The sequence below is a fragment of the Bacillus rossius genome, chromosome 1 (genome assembly GCF_032445375.1).
Source record: "Bacillus rossius redtenbacheri isolate Brsri chromosome 1, Brsri_v3, whole genome shotgun sequence".
In the NCBI taxonomy this organism is placed as follows: domain Eukaryota; kingdom Metazoa; phylum Arthropoda; class Insecta; order Phasmatodea; family Bacillidae; genus Bacillus; species Bacillus rossius.
In genome coordinates, this window is record NC_086330.1 from 198,704,639 (window position 1) to 198,730,932 (window position 26,294).

At 37.4% G+C, this 26,294-nt stretch overlaps 1 protein-coding gene across 7 annotated transcripts in view; it reads right to left on the reverse strand.

Moving 5' to 3' along the window:
• The window catches only part of LOC134527226 (ecotropic viral integration site 5 ortholog), a 950,124-nt gene that overhangs the window by 369,125 nt on the left and 554,705 nt on the right, over positions 1 to 26,294 (reverse strand). The window lies entirely within an intron of this gene.

Genomic DNA, 26,294 nt, shown 5'->3' on the forward strand with positions numbered 1-26,294 from the left:
AAAATGAAAAATTTTAAAACACACATTATAACATTAAGCATATGTTTGTATATTTGTTTTTGACTAAACGACTGAAATCAGTCTGTAAATACTTCATACAAACAAACCTTAACCTTATTGAGCTAATACAACATATATGATTTAAGAGTAAAAATTTTATCACGAAATTATTTTATTCAACATGGCGTCGAATATATGTAGGCAAACAATTTCTTGTGTCTCTACAGTACGATGAATGCTGCGCTATCTTTACATTATAATGTTAACTAAGAGTTGTCAAAATTGTAATGCCAGCATTTTAATGTATCTTGTAAGTTGTCATTTATTTTTATTACAATAATAATTTCATGGCAAAGTATTAAAGTACAGTTGTACTGTTATAAACGGTTATCTTTTAACACCCGTGCGCGGCGTGAATTCTACGAAGTTCACGAAAGCAATATATACGGATGAGTCACGCCGGTCCGCCATATTTTAAAGATTTCCGAGACTTCCGCAGATTACAGCACCGTGATAACACATTTCCGTTCTAATCGACTTCCATTCCATTCACGAAATTACTTATATCAAATGCCGTATAACGAGAGCTAAGATGTTACACATTAAAAACAAAACTTGCAAGTGTTTCTAATCATGATCATTTATGTGACCTCTTAACCCTCAAAAATTACATTTAGTAAATGTGTGGTGAGAAAATTTGTGAGACAACAAGTGAAAGTGAGCTATGGGAATAAAGTTATAGTAACAATTATGAGTAGTGGTGGGCTTACCGGTTAACATTGAGTATCAGTGAATTCGGTCAAGGTGAAATATAAATTCCAGCGAAATTTAACGTTGAAAAACAATGTAACTGTGAAATATCAATTATTGCTCGTAACTGCTTCCTCACACCCAACAATGATGAAATGAAGGGGTTCGCCGAAATCACTGCCGACTAGACCTAACACAACTGCTACTGTCTCACGGTGAACGATGAAATGAGATACATGCAGTGTTTTTCACAGAAACCTTTCATATTGTTTTGAGGTTATTTCGAGTTTTGGTTGAAAAATATTGCACATAAAACATTTGTATTACAGATATAATAATATTGATTCCTTATTTATATAATTGTTCTTTTAATGTAACGAGCACGTCTTAATTTTACAACATATATGGGAACTTGAATAAGACCAAAGTTTTAAATGGTTAACCTTACAAAATTTATTTAAGTTAAAATAAAATAACATGTTTAAGATTAAGCACTTTTAGTTCACATTGTATATAAATGGTCTTATAAATATTTTTACAGTAGCCCATATAAATGGTCTTAGAATAACGATTTTTAACACATTAAAAATTATTTTTATGTCCTTCAGTAGCATATAATAGTTCCTCCTAGGACTAAGTTCTAGGTGTGGAGCCGGGAACCAGTCCCCATCTTTGATTCTAACGTCACGGCGGCCATCTTGGATGACCTTGACCTTCAAAATTAGCCAAAATTTAGAAAAAAAATCGCATAAATTAGCCAAAATTGTCATTTTTTTTGGGAAAAAAATCCCGAAAAATTCTAAAAAAATTCCACAATTAAAAAATCATTATTTCGAAAAACATCAAAATACTTTTTGCCATAGAAAGAACACAATGTCCTAAAAACGGCTTAAACATCCGTGTCTAAAGCCTTCCGATAAGCCATTGCTAGGAATAAGGATACCATGACCGCCATCTTGGATTATGACGTCACCGTTGCAATGTCCGTTACGGTTGCCATCTTGAAAATCCGTAATTTTTATGTTAGTAAATCGGATAAAATTTTAAAAATTTATAAAAATAATTAAATAAACGAATTTAATAAAAAAATTAATAAAAAAATTAAATCTACACTTACGATATACAGCTCGGAGTCCTCGGTTCAAACACGGTGAGGTCAAAAATAAAAAATAAAAGTCACGACCGATCCTTCCTAGGTCGTTACCACAACGTTGAAATACCACAACGCCGAACGTACAATAACGCCGAATGCCAAATTTACCGCAACTCCGACAGCTAGAAAACTGCTTTGTACCACAACGCCGAAATACAGTAACGCCGAAAAATTTTCCTGCGGGGAGGGGGCATGGGAGAAAAATGAAAAACTGAATGTATTTGTGTACCTAACCTAACCTAACCTTTGTGGCAGTCCTGCAATGACATTTTTCGGCGTTAATGTATTTCGGCGTTATGGTAATTCGGCGTTGTGGTACACAGCAGTTTTCTAGCTGTCGGCGTTGTAGTCAATTTGGCATTCGGCGTTATTGTACGTTCGGCGTTGTGGTATTTCGGCGTTGTGGTGCCTCCCCAACCTTTCTCCACGGAAGCCGCTGGCAGACTGACCTCCCACCACTTATGTCAAGGTATATGTATATCGTCAGCGAGTATGATGTCATGTCCGCCATCTTGGAAATATTTATTTATTATGCGATTTAAATGAAATTAGTTTAAAATTTATACAAATATTTTAATAAAAAATCTATAAAAAACCGTTGAATGTTTCGTTACGGCCGCCATCTTGAAAATCAGTAATTTTAATGCTAGAAATTTCGAAAAAAATTCCAACAAATATTTTAAAAATTGCCTACTTCAAATGTTTAGTTACGTAATCGATTTGCTCTTCGGTTCGATTCCCGGCGAGAATAAACCAGTAATTTATTAATATATTAAAAAAATTCTCATTACAATGTTATAAAAACGTCTTACGACAAACCCGACATTTTGAATTATGTCACCACTTGTATCAATTATCGTTAAATACGCCATCTCGAAAATATATATTTATTATCCGATTTTAATGAAAAAAAGTTCAAATATCACCAAAAAAATAATTTACTGATTGATCAGACTGATTCCAATCCTTGATTCAAAACCGGTAAGAGCAAAATATAAAAAAAAAAACGACTGATCCTACCTCCACGGAAGTCGCCTAGACTGACCTCTCACCACCAATAACAACGAATATATCGTCAGCTGGTATGACGTCATGTCCGCCATCATGTCTTAGTCTGCTGGAGACCACCATCTTGTTTTCGTCTGCTAGTGTGTGCTGATGTCATGTTAGTACGATTTTCTGTTCACCATACCTTTGACCTCGACTATTTGCATAGAACTTTGACCTTGACCTTGAACTTTGACCTTTAATTTTACCTTGACATTTGACATTGACCTTGAAATTTGACCTTGACTTTGAATTTTGAACTTGACCTAATAATTTATCCTTGACCTTGAAATTTATCCTTGACCTTGAAATTTGACTTTGACCTTGTTCAGTACAGGCTACCAGGAGCTACCACCTGCTAGAGGACATTACCACCATCATGTTTTCGTCTCCTGGAGGACACCATTTTGTGTGTGTATTCGTCTTATAGAGTGCATTACCATCATGCTAGTTTTATTCTAACCTGCTAGAGTGCAGTAATCATTTATTATTACTGAGGTTCCCACCATCCGGAAACTTGGATGCCATCTTGGAATCGTGCAATTATTTAGCTAGAGATTCGGGGAAAAATCCAAAATTCATAAAAACATTCACTCATTAAAATAATGATTGATTCGAAACTTGGTTCGATCCCTGGACGGTATAAAATTAATATAACACCAATTTAGCATAATAGTGACAGGTTCGAAAAAAAAACAGAACAATTTTTTTTTTCAAAATACACTTTATTACATATTTTTCTATTCTACTACAGAAACATTTGCGAAAGTTAACAATTTCATAAACATTTAGTTCCGCATCGGTGTGAAATGACTAATTCTAAGCTCCAATTGGTTTATACTAGTTAGAGACCAGCCAGAACGTATACAGACATAGTCCTCCTCTTCTTGACATAGTTTCTCGACACCATGTTTGAAAGTCTGCTTCACGACGTCAGAACTGTAAATTACTGCAGTCGATGTCTTGAATGCACACTTCTTCACTTTGTCATCGAACTTATATGACTTTCCATATATAGAGTCCAGCCACATGTTATGCTTTAAAAGAACGTTTGTTGCTACATCATAAGTAAGCCGATTAATAATATTCTGCCTGATTCCGCCAAGGAAAATAAAAATGTATTTGGCTCCAAATGCTTCAACCGCTCCAAAGCTCCAAAGCACCAACAGCTCCAAAGCTCCAACAGCTCCATAGCTAAAACAGCTCCAAAGCTACATCAGCTCCAAAGCTACATCAGCTCCAAAGTTCCAATAATCATTGACTCCATCAGTCTATGTATCCAACAGTGGTTTGGCTCCATCAGTCATTTGCTTCAACAGTCTTTGGCTCCAACAATGAATGACATCAAAAGTATTTGACTTTAAATAGTCTTAGACCTAGCGCTATTAGACTACAAGACTAGGAGTATACGAAGATACGAGACTACAGGACTGCACGTCTACATGAGTACTTGACTACGCAGCTACAAGTCTAAATGACTCCAATTGCTGCATCTGTCTTCAGCGCAATTTTCTCTTTGACTCCAACTGCTCCAGCAGCATTATGTTATAAGGTTACAAGGCTACTTTGTTACGTAGCTACAAGTCTACGAGGCTCCAAGGCATCAAGACTACGCGACTACGACTCATAAGGTTACGAGACTACGAGTCTACAAGGTTACGTGACTACGAGCCATGAGGTTACGAACATACGCGATTACGCGTCGACAAGTTACGAGACTGCGAGGCTACAGGACTACGAATCTTCCAGAACACAAGGTTACGTGATTGCGTGGTTACAGGACTACGAGGCATATAGGACACAAGGTTACGTGGCTAAGAGAATATATGGCTCTTACTGACTACAATAGCACCATTCAGTGGTGAGAGTTAATTTATCTCATACAAAATAACCTGTTGTAAAAAGTCCCGATTCTTGTCAACAGATGACGCCACGTGCTGCTTGCAGGTAAATAATAATTAGTTCTTTTATGTGGGATGCGGGATGCTCACTAACGATCGCAAAAGAAGGATGGCTTCGCTACACACCAAGCAGAAGGAAATTCGTCCTTCCTGTTATTTTGTTTCAATTCTATCTAATAAAAATATTGCAAGTGCTCATTTAGTAGCAGAAATTCACTAATTAAATAACCCACATGAATAAAATTTCATGAATCATTAAGTAAACAAGCCTTCATGCCGAGATCAGTTTCTCAGAAATAATGAGCACACGAAGAAAACCATCATAATATTGACGAGAATAACCACAAGCACTGGGAGAAAACCGTCACACATTTGCTTTTATGTCAGAAAAAAATACAGGAAAAAATATCATTCAAAATAATAAAGTAAAAAAAATTAAAAATTAAAAAAATTGATAAAAAATTACAAACAAATTCTGGCTTGTTCTAGAACTCTATCCTTGTTTTACAAATGAGAAGTTCACAAGCTGAATTAAACTGTTTTATTAAAAAAAAATTATTATTAAATTCTATTATTTAATTATTTTTATAAATTAAAAAATTTTCCCGATTTTATAAAATAAAAATTACGGATTTTCAAGATGGCAACCGTAATGGACATTGCAACGGTGACGTCATAATCCAAGATGGCGGTCATGGTATACCTATTCCTCGAAATGGCTTATCGGAGGCTTTAGACATGAATGCTTAAGCCGTTTTTAGGACATTGTGTTCTTTCTAAGGCAAAAAGTATTTTGAGGTTTTTCGAAATCATAATTTTTGAATTGTGGAATTTTTTGAGAATTTTTGGCGTGATTAAATATATATATGGAAATGTTGGCTAATTTTGGCGATTTTTGACTAAATTTTGGCTAATTTTGGAGGTCAAAGATCAAGGTCATCTAAGATGGCCGCCGTGACATCAGAATCCAAGATGGCCTACCGGCCCCCGGCTCCACACCCAGAACCCAGTCCCAGGAGGAACTATTATATACTACTTCCTTGGTTTCAAATTATGAACTTGTTGACTATGATGACTCTGATAAAATATTTGCAAATATTTTACTCAGATTTTCTTCTTCGTGGTTGGGTTGATTCTTTTCCCGTGGTCTCCACATTTTATTTGGTCTCGTTTCATTTTTATTATTCCATAATATTCTGCTAGGCTTTCATTAGTGAACGGTGATTTTTTGACGTGAAAACATCTAATAAATCGATGAACTCCGGCTGCACGCACGAAAATATGTCCCGTTACACTCATTGTTCCTGTTACGCTGTGAGTAGTGTGTAAATGGGGCTCCTGCGCCAGGCGCCAGGCGGTGGAGCCGGGAGCCGGTCCGCCATCTTGGATTGTGACGTCACGGCGGCCATCTTGGATGACCTTGACCTTTGACCTTGACCCCGGCGGCCATTTTGGATCCGTCATTTTGGATCCGCCATTTTTGATGACGTCATTTTGTTTTCTCGAACTTTCCGCCATTTTGAATTATGATGTCACCGTTGCAATTTCCGTTACGCCCACCATCTTTAACTTTTTTACTATCCGATTTTAATAAAAAGAATTTTTAATTTTAAAAAATTCATTTAATAAAATTTTAATAAAATTTTTTAAAAAACATACATTTACGACACGGAGCTCGGAGTCCTCGGTTCGAAACCGACGAGGGCAAAAAAATTAAAAATGGCGACAGGCTCCTTCCTCAATGGTGGCAGTAGGAAGACTGGCATCCCCCCACCACTTTTTTTCATAGCACATATATCTTCTAACCCCCCCCCCTCCAACACTTCTCCCAAAAAAAAATTTAAAAAATCATAAAAAAATAGTAATAATCTTCCCCACCCCGCAGCCATATTGAATTTGTAACTAACCCCCCCCCCCCCTATATTTTTTAAACATTATAAATACCACCTTCAGTGCCCAGGGTACCCTTCAGTTTGACGCAGCTCACCGACCAGTACCGACCCTGGGAGGAGAGTGACACGAGTTTGTACCTTACGAGTCGAAAAAAATCATGTGCAAGTCTCCGGGAATTCTGGAAGTCACGGATCGGTTCGGGGAGACGCCAATTTTACAAATTAATCTTCAAGAAGCAATCAACGAGATCGTGGTAGGATACGATGGCTTCTAAATGGACTGTGTTCGGTATAGCGTGGCAGCAATCAACGCCGAGGTAAATATATTGTACCAGGATCCGATAGATGTACTCGTTTGCAACTTTATATCCGCAACAATATTATCATTATGCGAGAAAAGAAGAGCGCTGTACTAGCATACAAGAAGTTTATTAATTCGCGTAAAATTATATCATCTCTGCTACTGCTGAAGGTGGACCCCCGGAACCGTCATCTAGACTACGGCCGTACCCCATCGATCATGTCAGTCAAGGATTTCATCGATGGTCGTCGCTTTGGGGCTGCCGTTAGCTCCGCCCTGTGTTCTGGACGTGCTGTGGCCCTCACGCTACGATTTGCACTTTGCGGAAGCATTGTGGGCAACGTACGACTCTAATCCATGGAAACTGATCGCACCCAACACACATACATCAACGCAGTCCCGGAGCTCCACAACGAGGATCGAACAACGGACCAGCTCTCCAGACGTGTTCGAGATGAACGACGGAGGTGAAGCACACGTCAACGAGGACATCTCTCCGTGGACCATGTACGTATGCCAGGACCCTCGGCCATACGAGATGAACAATGCTCAATCTTCAACATGACCGAAGAAAATTACGTTCGTATACGTGTCGGACTTCAGTGCATTGAATTTGAAGTATACTTTTTCAGCGCCACGACGGACGTGTTTTCATCATCCATAACATACCTAGAGTCATGCCGGGACGAGACACACTTTCGTCTAAAATATGTCTCGTCCGTTTCGAACAAGCCAGTGATGCCCGTGGTGGTCTTTGATTGTGATGATCCCAATTGCATCGTAAAACTTTGTCATCCGAGTGCAAGTTTCCCCTGTACGCTCGATGAACTCTTAAACTCACGAAAAACAGAATACGAGCAACATTACAGTGAACAGTGCAACTGAATAAACCATTGTCGCAATATCTATGGTTACTCGCCACAGTGGAGACGTTTCGAAACTCCCTGTTGTAGCCATCTTAGTTCCGTGGCCAGGACTCGGCTGTTGTGTGAAGCCAACTTTTCCGCGGCAAAGCATGTACAGAAACAGTTTGCGAGAACCAGCTAGTGTGTTTAACCTTTGTGTAATAATAATCTTAGATATGTGTGTGCATATCAATGACATGTTAAAAAAACTTGCATAAAAAGTCATGTATATATATAAAAATGTTAACCTGATCCATATATGTAAAAAAAAAATATCATAAAGCCGACTCTCTCCTCTGTACGGGCCGTGGTATTGGTCAGTGAGTTGTGACAAATAAAAAAATATATTTATTTACGTGTGTGTTGTTATTAGTAAATAATCTTCTCCCATCTCACAATTAAAAAAAAGAGTACCATGTTTAGTATTTTCCATACTAGTAATTATGACTGGAAACAAATTTCACTTTTTTTTTAAATTATTCAAGCGTATTACGAAAAAAAAAGTTTCAAGTATGTTCTAAAAAATTTCAATATAAAAAAAATTTCAAGTGTAATGAAAAATCTTTCAAATTAGACACTGAATAATTTTTCAAAAAGCCAGCACAGAGGCGGCGAGAGATCGCTCGACCGTGACGAGGTACCAGCTCGAGGTGGGAGTGGGGAAGGGGAGGAGGGAAAAATTTGCAAGCGCTCACATCCGCCGCCTGCAATATGTAACATCAGGACGCCAAGCCCTGCCTCCGCCAGGGCCGCATGGTGGGGGAAATCTACCTTCATTCCTCCGTTGGACGCGGCAGAGATCGCCGCGCAGAGGACACCGCTCTGAGCATGCACGCAATTTATAGTAAAAAAAAATGAAATCACATTTTCACGTAAATTTAATTTACAAACAAATTGTAGTTACAGAAAATATTAACAAACTATTACACATAAATTTTATTTACACAAAAAAAAATTTTAATGTTTCAAAATATCTTTTTCATCAATCCACGAGTCAAACTCTGGTCCATGATGCATCCAGCGTATCAAGGCCCTACCTCTCTTGCGTTTTAACACTTTTTCAACGAGAAAAGTATCTGGAAATTTAGTTTTCATAATCTGTTCTCCATAAAACGCCCCTGTTACACGTTTCCCTTTCAGATCCTCGAGAAAATAAGTACGTGGATACGTATTTTTTATTCTACATATACGAAAAAGTTCACCAGTCCAATTCCATTTGTAAGGTCTGTGAAAAATTCCGCGATTCTTCGAAATTCGCACAATGTCGCCGATATTCGCTTTTTTCTTTCGTGAATCTAGTATATTCCTCTTGGAGTACATAGTTCGAAGCAGTCGATTGTCCATTACATCCTTCGGCTTTAATTTCGTTGTGGAATGCACTGTAGAATTGTATTCCCGTACAAGTTTAGGAAGTAAATTATGCCACTTGTAATTTCCGTTCGCTGTAAAATTCCTATACAGTTTATTCTTTATCGTTCGAATCACACGTTCTGCTATTGATGCTTTGACACCGCTAGACGTAGAGTAGTGATTGATGTCAAACTTTTTCATCAATGCCTTGAATGATGCATTGAAGAATTCTTTCCCGTCGTCCGTCTGCAGAAACGAAGGTCTTCGTTTCTGTTTCAAAATATCCGCCATAGCACTCGTAACTTCCACAGCAGTTTTCCGTTTTAAGGGTCTAGCCCACAGGTACTTTGAATAAGTGTCTATGACTATGAGAACGTACCTGTACCCCTTGTTCACACGTGAATATTCGCACATTTCGAGCAGATCAGACTGCCAATTATTGTCCAATCCTTTGATTTTGATTTTTCGTCGCGGATAATTACGTCTCGCAGGCGCGTGTAGTTCGCGTGCAATACCAGATCGACTCATCGTATGTATCCAGCTTCCCGTAATTCTTCTATAATGGAAGCGATTTCGTTGGTGTGTGCGTTATTTCCCACACTCTGAGATGCCTGGAGCAGTCTAAGGCGAGCAACTAATTCATTGGGGTTGTCCCAAAACTGGAAATCAATTTTGCTATTCGTGTTGAGTTTATAAAGTCCGGACCCTTCCACATCTAAAAAAAGACTAGCTATCAAAGGATATTTCACATGTTCATAATCTTTGAATGGAGCCGATTTCGTGTCATTTTTTTTGCATAAACAGCGTTGGATGCATCTAGCAATATTCTATATTTTCGCAAATCCATCTCTGAATACCGTCGCGGTCTTTTACGAAACAAAAGTTCACATAATCCACGAGTAAGTTTAACGACCTCTTTCCAGATTCAATATTATCGTCGGACACGAAATGAACTTCCTTCGAACCAAGGACCCACTTGAGGCCTCGCTTGTGCACTCCATACGTCGCGTCGTTGTTTCGTGGCACAGAGGAGGCTAGGTATTCGCTAGCGAGAGGACCGACTTCGAAACTTTTTTTGTTTCGAGGTTTCTTCCTAAGAATTCGACCGGAATGAACTTCGTCTTCGCTAGTAGAAACGATGGAATTATCTGTTAATTGTGGACTCCGCTTTCGTTTGCCCGTGGACGTAGTTTGCGGCTCTTCTTTTATTTCAATTTTAGTTGGTTTCTCGTTTTCGACGACCCCTCGACTGGATATGAAACTATCGAGACAGGCACTCAAGGGCTTCAATTTTTCCTCTCTTTCGAACCTCGTCGCTTAATCTGTGTTGCTTGGCAAGCAGGTATTTTGTTCGTATGGCTTCGATGACATCGTGCAGTTGCTTAACCAAATCGGTTTTATCATCCATAGTTTTTATTTCGAAACACCTTTAGACACCAGGCGCGAATTACGTGTGGACAGAAGCGACTTTAGGTCATCACGCCTTTGTGCATTTGAAACTTCGATCATGTCTCGAAACCGTGAATCAGACTCCATGCGCCGGTCTATGGCTACAAGGTACACTATTATTACGTCTTTTGAGCGTTTTATTTCTTGGCCAAGTAGCGAAATGTATTTACGTATTTCAGCATCGTGGTTCACGGTGCATAGCTGTGTACTTGGAGCTCGACTGCTACGTCCAAATTTAGAAATGCTATGATTCATGTTTGACGAAGCCTTGTCTGTACCTGCCCTTATATAGAGGCCAGTCTTTGACTATAACTAGGAATCCGTGCTCGTCTTTCCAACACAAGGAACACATGTATTTGAATTCCTGAAACGTCATGTCGGTGTTTACGTGGTCGTCGTAGGCGTGACGCAAATTAAGTTCGTCCATGCGAAACAAAACTAGGACATTCGCATTATCTCGTAGGAGATGTTTTGGAATACGACTGTACGTCTGACACAGGTATATGCAGTCTACCTTGGCGTGCCTGCCCATGGAAAAGTACTCTTGTATTATGCCTTGCTTCTCACAAGCAACATCATCGAAAACAAACACGGAATAAGGCTTTGCTTCGTCGGTAAACACCACATCAGTATTATCGCTAAACGGGAAATATTCCAGTCCTTCCACCGAGCGTAAAACAGTGGCCAAGCGCTGGTACTTTGGCTGTTGCAACGACTTGAAATACAAGTAAACGTTCTCGAACCGAAGACCGTTTGGTTCCTCCAGTAAACTCAGTAGAACGCACGTCTTGCCACAGTTTGACGCTCCTGCTATGATGCAACGTACGGTGGACGGTAATAATACACCATACCGCGATTCGCGACCGCTAGTTTCATCATCTTGCATAATGCACATCGGCAAACAAACATCTTGCTTGACTACCTCAATCGCTACTGACGAACATCAGTAGTATGTAATAGCCGGTCCTGCGCCAGGGTCCAGGGGGAGGTGCGAGGTGCCGAGCCACATCACTGAAATGTGACGTCACGGCGGCCATTTTGGACTCAAAAATTCCTCTAAATTCCTCAAAAATGACTCAAAATGACTCAAAATTTCCCGTTTTGAGGAAACATTTCTCGTTTTCTTCCACAAAAATTCGAAAATTAGGATTTCGAAAACTTCAAAAGTCGTTTTGCCTTAGAAACCACGAAAATTCCTAAAAGAGGCTCAAGCATCCATGTCAACAGCCTCCGATAACCCTCTGACGTCATCTAGGATTATGACGTCACCGTTGCAATTTCCGTTACGACCGCCATTTTGAAAATCTTTTTATTATCCGATTTTAATGGAAAAAAATTAAAATTTATAAAAAATTCTTTTAATAAAATTTTTATAAAAAATATTTAAAAAACAAACATTTACGACACAGAACTCGGAGTCCTCGGTTCGAACCCGGTGAGGGCAAAAAAATAAAAATGACAACAGATCCTTCCTCCACGGTAGCCATCGACAGACTGACCCCCACCACTTATGTCAAAGTATATATATCGTCACCTAGTATGACATCATGTCCGCCATCTTGTCTTCATATGCTGGAAGCCAATATCTTGTTATCGACTACTAGAGTGCGCTGACGCCATGTTAGTTTAATTCTTACCTGCTAGAGTGCAGTAATAATTTATTACTGTGACACCCGCCATCTTGTCATATGGACGCCATCTTGGAATTGTGTAATTATTTAGCTAGAAATTCGGGAAAAATTCCAAAATAAATTTGCAAACAATATACTGATTAATTAATTAGATCGACTAAGGTCCTTGGTACGAACCTGGAATAAGCTAAAAATAATCTTAATTTTTAGGTAAAAATGCCTCAAAAAATGACAGGTTCGAAAATAAAACACAAGTTCTTTTACAAATATAATATTTATTACATAATTTCTATTCTACTACAGGATCACTTGCGAAAGCCAGCAATCTTATAATCATTTAGCCCTGCATAGAAGCGAAATGACTAATTCTTAGCTCCAATCGGTTTATACAGGACAGAGACCAACCAGATCCTTTACTGACATAGTCCTCCTCTTCTTGGCAGAGTTTCTGGATACCATGTTTATCAGATTGCTTCACATCGTCAGAACTGTAAAATTATAACGGTCGATGTCTTGAGAGGACTTCTCTAGGTCCTCGAACGGAAAAGATTTACCATATAAACAGTCAAGCCACAAGTTATAATTTAAAGGTCCGTACGTTGTTACTTCATCAGTAGGCTGATTGATTATGTTCTACCTGATATCCTCAAGAAAAATAAAAATATATTAGCTCCAAATGGCTCCAAAAGGCTCCAAAGCTCCAAAAGGCTCTAAATGCTCCAACAGCCTCCAAATGCTTAAGACAGCTCCAAATGCTCCAAATGCCTCCAACAGCTCCAAATGCTCCAAAAGGCTCCAAATGCTCCAACAGCCCAAATGCTCCAAAGGCTCCAAATGCTCCAACAGCTTCAAAAGGCTCCAAATGCTCCAACAGCTCCAAATGGCTCCAAATGCTCCAAAAGGCTCCAATTGGCACAAACCGCATCAAATGCTCCAACAGCTCAAAAAGGATCTAAATGCTCCAAAAGCCTCCAAATGTTCCAAAAGGCTCCAAAAGCTCCAAATTGCTCCAATTGCTCCAAAAAGGTTCCATATGGCTCCAAAAGGTTCCAAATGCTTCAAAAGGCTCCAAAAGCTCCAACAGCTCCAAATGCGCCCAAAGCCAACTGATTACAATGACTTTTTTTTATCGAACTTGGCATGATTACTTACATGTCTTTACTAGTATACATTTTGACTGGCAGTGGTGACGTTTTTTTACACCTTTAAGTTATAAGTTTTATTTAGAAATCAGATTTCGAGAAGTGGTAGATACCATCTTGAAAAAAAATATATATATATTAATTTATCTTCAAGTTTATACACATAAATTTAATCTAAACCATTATTGTATGTAGCCAGCTTCCCTCAGTTCTTTGAGTATGAAGGATATTTCTTTAATGTTCGAATAGTTTCCTGCACAAAGCGAACCATGTAGTAGTCTTAGCCTGTCAACCAATATGTTAGGATCTTCCCATGAGTTATAATCAATCTCTTCTGCTACGGTCATCATCCTTGCATGTTTATAATAAATATTATTATCTATGGTGTTTTTCGTTTTAACACCAACCACAAGGTCACCTTCTTCATCGTGCCAGTGATTATCACAAGCTTGATCTGGATAATTTATTTTATTACGACGTTTCCATCGTTTTGGTCTCAAGCCACCATCACAGTCTTCGCTCTGGCATGCTTTTGGTGCTTCAGCACAGTACTCAATCATGTCAACCTTAGATGTGCCAGCACAGTCATCGATCATGTCAGCTTCAGATGTGTCACCACAGTCTTCAATCATGTCAGCATCACAAGCTTGATCAGGATAATTTATTTTATTACGTCTTTTCCATCGTTTTGGTCTCAGAACACCATCACAGTCTTCTATCTTGCCTGCTTTAGGTGCTTCAGTACAGTACTCAATCATGTCAGCCTTATATGTGTTAGTGTTAGCACAGTCATCGAACATGTCAGCCTCAGATGTGTCACCACAATCTTCAATCATGCCAGCTCAGATGATTCATCAAAGTCTTTGACCTTGTAAGCTTCAGGTGGTTCTCCATCTTTCACATTTTCATGGAGACGACTAGATATTGGAGTAAATATCTTTTCATTTCTAATGTCGTTGCAACTTTCTTCGTTTGTTTTAAATTTTAAATTATTATCTTGATATTGATCAGTATTTTTAGTATAAGCTTTTTCGCCTTCGTTCCTCTTCCGCGATGTTGTAGCCCAGTCTTCGTTATCTTTATTCATCTTAATTGAACAGGTCTTGCAATGTCTATCCAAGTAATATCTTCTACCAAAGGATTTCTGACACTGACTGCAATGAAATGGTTTTTGACAAGGACCCAAATTACACTCGCTTCTCTCATGTCGTTTAGCATTCTTTCTTAAGGTAAACACCTTGCTACAGTATCAACAGTGATGACTTTTTGATACAGCTACAGATCCCGAATCAGGATTCATATTAGTTACTGAAACTAATGCCAGATGCAAACTAAGAGTTTTAAATTAGATCTATTACTCAAATAGAATTTTTTAATTATTTCATCAGCGAGAATTAATTTATCTAATTCAAAGGGGCATGTTGCAATTAGTTCTGCTTTTCAACAACAGATGTCGCCACGTGTTACTTGCAGGTAAATAATATTTAGTTCTTTTATGCGGGATGCGGGATGCTCACTAACGATCGCAAAAGAATGATGGCTTCGCTAGACTCCAAGGAGAAGGAAGTTTGTTCTTCCAGTTAGTGTTTCTTAGATGTCTCATGGCATATTATTATTTGACTGAGTAATGGTTGTTTATTTTTTAATTCCACCTGATAAAAAAATATCGCAAGTGCTGATTTAGTAGCAGAAATTCTCGAATTAAATGTAACTCCAAATAATATGTCATGTCTCATTTGGTAAAAATTCCTTCATGGAGAGATCAAGTGATCATCTGTAACCAGAAACACTCGGATAAAATCGTTAGATTTCTAGCCAGGAATAATCGGAAATATTTGGAGAAAACCATCAAAATATTGTCAAGTATAATCAGGAGCACACTGAGAAAACCACCATAGTATTGTCAAGAATAAACGGAACTACTTGGAGAAAACCACCATAATATTGTCAAGAATATTCAGGAGCACACGGAGAAAAACACCATAGTATTGTCAAGAATAATCGGAAACACACGGAGAAAACCACCAAAAGTTTTCTTTGATATCACAAAATTACAGAAAAAAATTAATAAAAAATTAAAAATAAAAACGAAAAAATACAAAAACTGATTCTGGCTTGTACTTTGATCAACAACGAGAAGTTCACAAGCTAGCAGAATCTGTTTTTGTATTTTAACGTTTTTATTTTTAATTTTTTATTAATTTTTTTCTGTAATTTTGTGATATCAAAAAATCACTTGATCTCTCCATGAAGGAATTTTTACCAAATGAGACATGACATTTTATTTGGAGTTTCATTTAATTCGAGAATTCCTGCTACTAAATCAGCACTTGCGATATTTTTTTTATCAGTTGGAATTAAAAAATAAACAACCATTACTCAGTCAAATAATAATATGCCATGAGACATCTGAGAAACACTAACTGGAAGAACAAACTTCCTTCTCCTTGGAGTCTAGCGAAGCCATCATTCTTTTGCGATCGTTAGTGAGCATCCCGCATCCCGCATAAAAGAACTAAATATTATTTACCTGCAAGTATCATGTGGCGACATCTGTTGTTGAAAAGCAGAACTAATTGCAACAAGCACCTTTGAATTAGATAAATTAATTCTCACTGATGAAATAATTAAAAAATTCTATTTAAGTAATAGATCTAATTTAAAACTCTTAGTTTGCATCTGGCATTAGTTTCAGTAACTAATATGAATCCTGATTCGGGATTTGTAGCTGTATCAAAACGTCATCACTGTAGATACTGTAAGAATGCTAAACGACATGAGAGAAGCAAGTGTAATTTGGGTCCTTGTCAAAAACCATTTCATTGCAGTCAGTGTCAGATATCCTTTGGTAGAAGATATTACTTGGATAGACATTGCAAGACCTATTCAATTAAGATGAATAAAGATATAGAAGACTGGGCTACAACATCGCGGAAGAGGAACGAAGGCGAAAAAGCTAATGCTAAAAATACTGATCAATATCAAGATAATAATTTAAAATTTAAAACAAACGAAGAAAGTTGCAACGACATTAGAAATGAAAAGATATTTACTCCAATATCTAGTCGTCTCCATGAAAATGTGAAAGATGGAGAACCACCTGAAGCTTACAAGGTCGAAGACTTTGATGAATCATCTGAAGCTGGCATGATTGAAGATTGTGGTGACACATCTGAGGCTGACATGTTCGATGACTGTGCTAACACATATAAGGCTGACATGATTGAGTACTGTACTGAAGCACCTAAAGCAGGCAAGATAGAAGACTGTGATGGTGTTCCGAGACCAAAACGATGGAAACGACGTAATAAAATAAATTATCCTGATCAAGCTTGTGATGCTGACATGATTGAAGACTGTGGTGACACATCTGAAGCTGACATGATCGATGACTGTGCTGGCACATCTAAGGTTGACATGATTGAGTACTGTGCTGAAGCACCAAAAGCATGCCAGAGCGAAGACTGTGATGGTGGCTTGAGACCAAAACGATGGAAACGTCGTAATAAAATAAATTATCCAGATCAAGCTTGTGATAATCACTGGCACGATGAAGAAGGTGACCTTGTGGTTGATGTTAAAACGAAAAACACCATAGATAATAATATTTATTATAAACATGCAAGGATGTTGACCGATGCAGAAGAGATTGATTATAACTCATGGGAAGATCCTAACATATTGGTTGACAGGCTAAGACTACTACATGGTTCGCTTTGTGCAGGAAACTATTCGAACATTAAAGAAATATCCTTCATACTCAAAGAACTGAGGGAAGCTGGCTACATACAATAATGGTTTAGATTAAATTTATGTGTATAAACTTGAAGATAAATTAATATATATATATATTTTTTTTTTCAAGATGGTATCTACCACTTCTCGAAATCTGATTTCTAAATAAAACTTATAACTTAAAGGTGTAAAAAAACATCACCACTGCCAGTCAAAATGTATACTAGTAAAGACATGTAAGTAATCATGCCAAGTTCGATAAAAAAAAGTCATTGTAATCAGTTGGCTTTGGGCGCATTTGGAGCTGTTGGAGCTTTTGGAGCCTTTTGAAGCATTTGGAACCTTTTGGAGCCATATGGACCCTTTTGGAGCAATCGGAGCAATTTGGAGCTTTTGGAGCCTTTTGGAACATTTGGAGGCTTTTGGAGCATTTAGATCCTTTTTGAGCTGTTGGAGCATTTGATGCGGTTTGTGCCAATTGGAGCCTTTTGGAGCATTTGGAGCCATTTGGAGCTGTTGGAGCATTTGGAGCCTTTTGGAGCTGTTGGAGCATTTGGAGCCTTTTGGAGCATTTGGAGCTGTTGGAGGCATTTGGAGCATTTGGAGCTGTCTTAAGCATTTGGAGGCTGTTGGAGCATTTAGAGCCTTTTGGAGCTTTGGAGCCTTTTGGAGCCATTTGGAGCTAATATATTTTTATTTTTCTTGAGGATATCAGGTAGAACATAATCAATCAGCTTACTGATGAAGTAACAACGTAGTATTGTCAAGAATAATCGGAAACACACGGAGAAAACCACCAAAAGTTTTCTTTGATATCACAAAATTACAGAAAAAAATTAATAAAAAATTAAAAATAAAAACGAAAAAATACAAAAACTGATTCTGGCTTGTACTTTGATCAACAACGAGAAGTTCACAAGCTAGCAGAATCTGTTTTTGTATTTTTTCGTTTTTATTTTTAATTTATTAATTTTTTTCTGTAATTTTGTGATATCCAAGAAAACTTTTGGTGGTTTTCTCCGTGTGCTTCCGATTATTCTTGACAATAATATGGTGCTTTTCTCCGTGTGCTCCTGAATATTCTTGACAATATTATGGTGGTTTTCTCCAAGTAGTTCCGTTTATTCTTGATAATACTATGGCGGTTTTCTCCGTGTGCTCCTGATTATACTTGACAATATTTTGATGGTTTTCTCCAAATATTTCCGATTATTCCTGGCTAGAAATCTGACGATTTTCTCCGAGTGCTTCTGGTTACAGATGATCACTTGATCACTCCATGAAGGAATTTTTACCAAATGAGACATGACATTTTATTTGGAGTTACATTTAATTCGAGAATTCCTGCTACTAAATCAGCACTTGCGATATTTTTTTTATCAGTTGGAATTAAAAAATAAACAACCATTACTCAGTCAAATAATAATATGCCATGAGACATCTGAGAAACACTAACTGGAAGAACAAACTTCCTTCTTGGAGTCTAGCGAAGCCATCATTCTTTTGCGATCGTTAGTGAGCATCCCGCATCCCGCATAAAAGAACTAAATATTATTTACCTGCAAGTATCATGTGGCGACATCTGTTGTTGAAAAGCAGAACTAATTGCAACAAGCACCTTTGAATTAGATAAATTAATTCTCACTGATGAAATAATTAAAAAATTCTATTTAAGTAATAGATCTAATTTAAAACTCTTAGTTTGCATCTGGCATTAGTTTCAGTAACTAATATGAATCCTGATTCGGGATTTGTAGCTGTATCAAAACGTCATCACTGTAGATACTGTAGCAAGGTGTTTACCTTAAGAAAGAATGCTAAACGACATGAGAGAAGCAAGTGTAATTTGGGTCCTTGTCAAAAACCATTTCATTGCAGTCAGTGTCAGATATCCTTTGGTAGAAGATATTACTTGGATAGACATTGCAAGACCTATTCAATTAAGATGAATAAAGATATAGAAGACTGGGCTACAACATCGCGGAAGAGGAACGAAGGCGAAAAAGCTAATGCTAAAAATACTGATCAATATCAAGATAATAATTTAAAATTTAAAACAAACGAAGAAAGTTGCAACGACATTAGAAATGAAAAGATATTTACTCCAATATCTAGTCGTCTCCATGAAAATGTGAAAGATGGAGAACCACCTGAAGCTTACAAGGTCGAAGACTTTGATGAATCATCTGAAGCTGGCATGATTGAAGATTGTGGTGACACATCTGAGGCTGACATGTTCGATGACTGTGCTAACACATATAAGGCTGACATGATTGAGTACTGTACTGAAGCACCTAAAGCAGGCAAGATAGAAGACTGTGATGGTGTTCCGAGACCAAAACGATGGAAACGACGTAATAAAATAAATTATCCTGATCAAGCTTGTGATGCTGACATGATTGAAGACTGTGGTGACACATCTGAAGCTGACATGATCGATGACTGTGCTGGCACATCTAAGGTTGACATGATTGAGTACTGTGCTGAAGCACCAAAAGCATGCCAGAGCGAAGACTGTGATGGTGGCTTGAGACCAAAACGATGGAAACGTCGTAATAAAATAAATTATCCAGATCAAGCTTGTGATAATCACTGGCACGATGAAGAAGGTGACCTTGTGGTTGGTGTTAAAACGAAAAACACCATAGATAATAATATTTATTATAAACATGCAAGGATGATGACCGTAGCAGAAGAGATTGATTATAACTCATGGGAAGATCCTAACATATTGGTTGACAGGCTAAGACTACTACATGGTTCGCTTTGTGCAGGAAACTATTCGAACATTAAAGAAATATCCTTCATACTCAAAGAACTGAGGGAAGCTGGCTACATACAATAATGGTTTAAATTAAATTTATGTGTATAAACTTGAAGATAAATTAATATATATATATTTTTTTTCAAGATGGTACCTACCACTTCTCGAAATCTGATTTCTAAATAAAACTTATAACTTAAAGGTGTAAAAAAATGTCACCACTGCCAGTCAAAATGTATACTAGTAAAGACATGTAAGTAATCATGTCATGTTCGATAAAAAAAAGTCATTGTAATCAGTTGGCTGTGGGCGCATTTGGAGCTGTTGGAGTAGTTGGAGCAGTTGGAGCCTTTTGGAGCCTTTTGGAGCTGTTGGAGCATTTGGAGCAATTTGGAGCTTTTAGAACCTTTTGGAACATTTGGAGGCTGTTGGAGCATTTGAAGCTGTTGGAGCCATATGGACCCTTTTGGAGCATTTGGAGCAATTTGGAGCTTTTGGAGCCTTTTGGAACATTTGGAGGCTGTTGGAGCATTTAGATCCTTTTAGAGCTGTTGGAGCATTTGATGCGGTTTGTGCCAATTGGAGAATTTTGGAGCATTTGGAGCCATTTGTAGCTGTTGGAGCATTTGTAGCCTTTTGGAGCTGTTGGAGCATTTGGAGCAATTTGGAGCTTTTGGAACCTTTTGGAACATTTGGAGGCTGTTGAAGCATTTGAAGCTGTTGGAGCCATATGGACCCTTTTGGAGCATTTGGAACAATTTGGGGCTTTTGGAGCCTTTTGGAACATTTGGAGGCTGTTGGAGCATTTAGATCCTTTTTGATCTGTTGGAGCATTTGATGCGGTTTGTGCCAATTGGAGCCTTTTGGAGAATTTCGAGCCATTTGTAGCTGTTGGAGCCATTTGTAGCTGTTGGAGCATTTGGAGCCTTTTGGAGCTGTTGGAGCATTTGGAGCCTTTGGAGCATTTGGGCTGTTGGAGCATTTGGAGCCTTTGGAGCCTTTTGGAGCTGTTGGAGCATTTGGAGCCTTTTGGAGCATTTGGAGCTGTTGGAGGCATTTGGAGCATTTGGAGCTGTTGGAGGCATTTGGAGCTGTCTTAAGCATTTGGAGGCTGTTGGAGCATTTAGAGCCTTTAGGAGTTGTGGAGCCTTTTGGAGCCATTTGGAGCTAATATATTTTTATTTTTCTTGAGGATATCAGGTAGAACATAATCAATCAGCTTACTGATGAAGTAACAACGTACGGACCTTTAAATTATAACTTGTGGCTTGACTGTTTATATGGTAAATCTTTTCCGTTCGAGGACCTATAAAAGAAGTCCTCTCAAGACATCGACCGTTATAATTTTACAGTTCTGACGATGTGAAGCAATCTGATAAACATGGTATCCAGAAACTCTACCAAGAAGAGGAGGACTATGTCAGTAAAGGATCTGGTTGGTCTCTGTCCTGTATAAACCGATTGTAGCTAAGAATTAGTCATTTCGCTTCTATGCAGGGCTAAATGATTATAAGATTGCTGGCTTTCGCAAGTGATCCTGTAGTAGAATAGAAATTATGTAATAAATATTATATTTGTAAAAGAACTTGTGTTTTATTTTCGAACCTGTCATTTTTTGAGGCATTTTTACCTAAAAATTAAGATTATTTTTAGCTTATTCCAGGTTCGTACCAAGGACCTTAGTCGATCTAATTAATTAATCAGTATATTGTTTGCAAATTTATTTAATGAATTTTGAACTTTTTCCTGAATTGCTAGGTTAATTATTACGAATTTTCATGATTACGGTCGTAAAGGATTATAGAATGATGGTAGTAGAGGATTTAAAGTTTCTATAAGAATTGTGAGCATGGTTTATTGAAATTATTATTATTTATATAAAATTACGTTTTGCATCATCCAGGGATCGAACCAAGGACATGAATCGATCGAATCAATCAGTATATTTATTGCCAATTTATTTAATTTATTTTGGAATTTTTCCCGAATTTCTAGCTAAATAATTACACAATTCCAAGATGGCGTCCATATGACAAGATGGCGGGTGTCACAGTAATAAATTATTACTGCACTCTAGCAGGTAAGAATTAAACTAACATGGCGTCAGCGCACTCTAGTAGTCGATAACAAGATATTGGCTTCCAGCATATGAAGACAAGATGGCGGACATGACGTCATACTAGGTGACGATATATATACTTTGACATAAGTGGTGGGGGTCAGTCTGTCGATGGCTACCGTGGAGGAAGGATCTGTTGTCATTTTTATTTTTTTGCCCTCACCGGGTTCGAACCGAGGACTCCAAGTTCCGTGTCGTTAATGTTTGTTTTTTAAATATTTTTTATTAAAATTTTATTAAAAGAATATTTTTATTAATTTTAATTTTTTTCCATTAAAATTGAATAGTAAAAAGATTTTCAAGATGGCGGTCGTAACGGAAATTGCAACGGTGACGTCATAATCCTAGATGACGTCAGAGGGTTATCGGAGGCTGTTGACATGGATGCTTAAGCCTCTTTTAGGAATTTTTGTGGTTTCTAAGGCAAAACGACTTTTGAAGTTTTCGAAATCCTAATTTTCGAATTTTTGTGGAAGAAAACAAGAAATTTTTCCTCAAAACGGGAAATTTTGAGTCATTTTGAGTCATTTTTGAGGAATTTAGAGGAATTTTTGAGTCCAAAATGGCGACCGTGACGTCACATTTCAGTGATGTGGCTCGGCACCTCGCACCTCCCCCTGGACCCTGGCGCAGGACCGGCTATTACATACTACTATCATCATATAAGAACAATCGTATTTATTGATTTTAGGTCAGTTGTATGTAATGCCTCGAAGAGGCAAGAACAAAAAACACAGCGGTGCAGGACTCGTAAACTCGCTGATAAACAATCTGACATTTGAGCTACACATTCCCGGCTACATATTTCGGTCCCGGCACTAAACTAGCGAACGTGGGAATTAAGGGCGCCGCCTATGTCCGTGGGAAAATCACTTCGCGCGCTTGGACGGGCTCATCTTCGTGCAGGAATCGCGGCAGACGCTGGAACTACTCGCCGTGGCTTTCCGCCCCTCGAAAGGCGGGATGGTGTCTTCCCCCACCCGACCGCCGAGCAGACACCTGGGTGGGAAAATGCGCGGGCAGGGGAAAGGGCGCGAGGCAGATAGTGAACGTGGTGTCCGCTTCCCGGCACCGAGCCGGCACCTCGAGACACTTGGCTGGCGCATGCGGCGGAATGTCATTGTTTAGGATTTCCGCGCTGAACTAAGGCCAGATTACACTTCAGAGAATCGTGAAAGATATTTTTATGCCATGATACTTTCTTTTGGAATGAAGAAACTATAATATAATTATTATTACCCATTAAACGAATGCTCTGTTGCTTTTAAAGTTGTGTTTGTATGCAATATTTTGCAGCTGATGAAACAATCGCCGTTTATTGTTCTGCAGTAAAATACATCTAGCATATTTCATTTCGGACGCTATTGTTTTCAGCCGTTCTTATAAATCATTAGGTCCGTTCTACAGTGAACGCACAAAAACGAATATTTTAATATACTTGCAACAGTGGACGCAAGCGGACACGGAAACGCTTCGGCATGAGATTGGCAACACAACTCTTGCGATTGCGTTTGAGTTTCCGTTATGCGTTTCCGTTGCTTACGGTTCCGTGTCACTGTAGAACAGGCTTTAGTAAAAATGGTTAACGAATAAAGATATATTTTCCTATTCAAACTCGGAAAATATAAGTGGCCTTTTATTATGAATGCCGTAACTGCATGCAATGATATGAAAGGCTTAGAATGATAGTGGAATAAGGCACATTACCAATTTTTAACAAAACAATTATTTGTTACGATATTTAAAAGACAGAACCAACTAAGTGCTTGAATGATTGTGAGAAAGTTAATAAATATTAAATAATTTAGAGTGGCTTTCGTATGAAACATATTTAATGTAACACTAGTGCTTCGGAATATAAGTGACTTACACCATTATCAATATTAGCCTCTCATATGTTACGTAAACGATGATTGCCTCACTCCTTATATGGTTGGCTGTGAATTAACAAATGGTGTTTCAAATTTGTGGTACTTTAAAACAACTATCTACATTTGCTATCAAATGAGATCGTTTTGTTTCTATTGCATTTAATAACAAATAATTTAGATTATTACCGACTGAACTATTAAACTTGCTACGCATTAGCGTACACTGATTGGCTAAATTTATTCTTATATGTTCGTCAGCCTGTGTGCTGCTTAGCGCTACAGCTCACAATTTTTAAGAGATAGTGCGGAAAACGATGTCTAGAAAGAACATAGCGAATGCAATTTTATTTCAGGACAAAAAAAACTGTAAATTTCACTGCGGGTCATAAATAAACTTATGAAATATTTTATAAAAAATTAAGACATGTTTAGTTTTTGTTCTACTGTAAGTTAACTAGTAGTCTAATGTTTATTCGTTTGTGTACTCGTATAGGCCTTTCTATATTGCCTGAGTTTATTCTTATGATTGTCTTAGATTATTCAATGACCTAGTGAGTGTACTAAAGGATTAATTTGTCATGTAATATATGACAATGTTACTCAACGTACTACATCCCTATTTATTGTCGTCGGTCTTAAGTAATGTAAACTCTGTAATGTTTCTAATCTTAATGTATTTATATATTATTCTTATTTTAATATGGGTAATACCATGTGTGTTTGTGATCCTTCTTAATGTAACAAATACTATAATGTATGTTTTCTTCATATTCCTACTTAATTTTAAAGTACCAGATGTGTGAATTTAATATTCGTTCACTATTACAATAATAATGTACTACAGAGGCACATGTATCCACAAATGTAAACCTCTTGTAGGCACTTTGTACAGATTGGTAGTAAATCGTAATTAAACTTTTCCTTTGGCAGTGTATACAAAATGCCAAAATAAAATGGAAGGGTATGTAATGAAATCACTTGCTGCAAAGTGTGTATGGATATGTGTATATTTTACAACATATGTATATAAATATCTTTCTTGTAAATTACAACATTCATAACAAAATATATTATTCACACAACACCTAATGCTCATTCAACAATACCACATTTACATATTTTATTTACATTTTATATCTATGAGAATTGTTATGTTCATTCTTACTACAGGTTATACATCTATGTAATTTGTACCACAAAATAAGACAGTTGTCACCATGAATCAGCTTAAGTAAATGGTAAAAAACTGGCTTAATGTTTTGAAACTGTTGAGACAATAGCTACAATACAATAGCTCTGAACATACATACTAATTGTTTACACAAAAAAATATTCCACCTTACATATTTAAACATACAAAAATAAATATATTCATACAACTATTTTAGATTCAGTATAACAAATTATTTCGTTTCGAACACTCTTGATAAATAATACGGTGCAAATACAAATAATGAAACTAATGTTAATACATCAAAACCAAAAATAAAAATAAACAGCTGCTCGATACTAGTAGTAAACTATCAGCGCACAATATAACATGTAGAGTGAAACAAACATTTTACGTATATCTTTTAAAACGATTCACAATGAGATACGGCCCATAATAATATAATCTAAGTGCAAAGTTATAAGACACTGCATGCCAATTACACTGTTACATTATATTGATTTAAGTATTTCACAGCATACACAAACATAAGGTTTTTTTTCTGTTGGCACGGAAACTGGCAACTGGGCACTTGTCTGTATAACTGTATCATTTCAAACATCTTTCGTCAAACTAGTACGCCAATTTTCTATGTTTCAATTGTTTATTGGACTAGAAAACAAAAATCTATAGGCCTAACTGTAATCTTTATGAAATCATTTTTGTTGTTAATATCCTTCTTTAAAAATGGGAATTTACCTGTACTGTTTGTGGTAATTTTGGCTTACATGTAAGGCTATTGTCCATCAATTGTTTACAGTGTATTATCAGGTTCCCTGATTTCCATATTCCTAGGATAACGTGGATCTATTATTTCCGGTAGAAGGCACGTCATGTAAAACTGTGTCAGTTTGTTGATCATTTTTTCTTTCCAGAAACTGTTCTCTCTTTCAATTTGTTGCACTAGTAAGCCACGTGGTGTCCAAAGGACGAAATAACAGTACTTACGATTGGTAATATGCAGTTGTCCCTGCACTTGGTACATGTAAGCATGTCCTTTCTTCAGAAACATTTTACCATCCACAATGTTACAAAATGTTACTTTTTTCTGTTCCACTGCTTCTTGTGGAGACA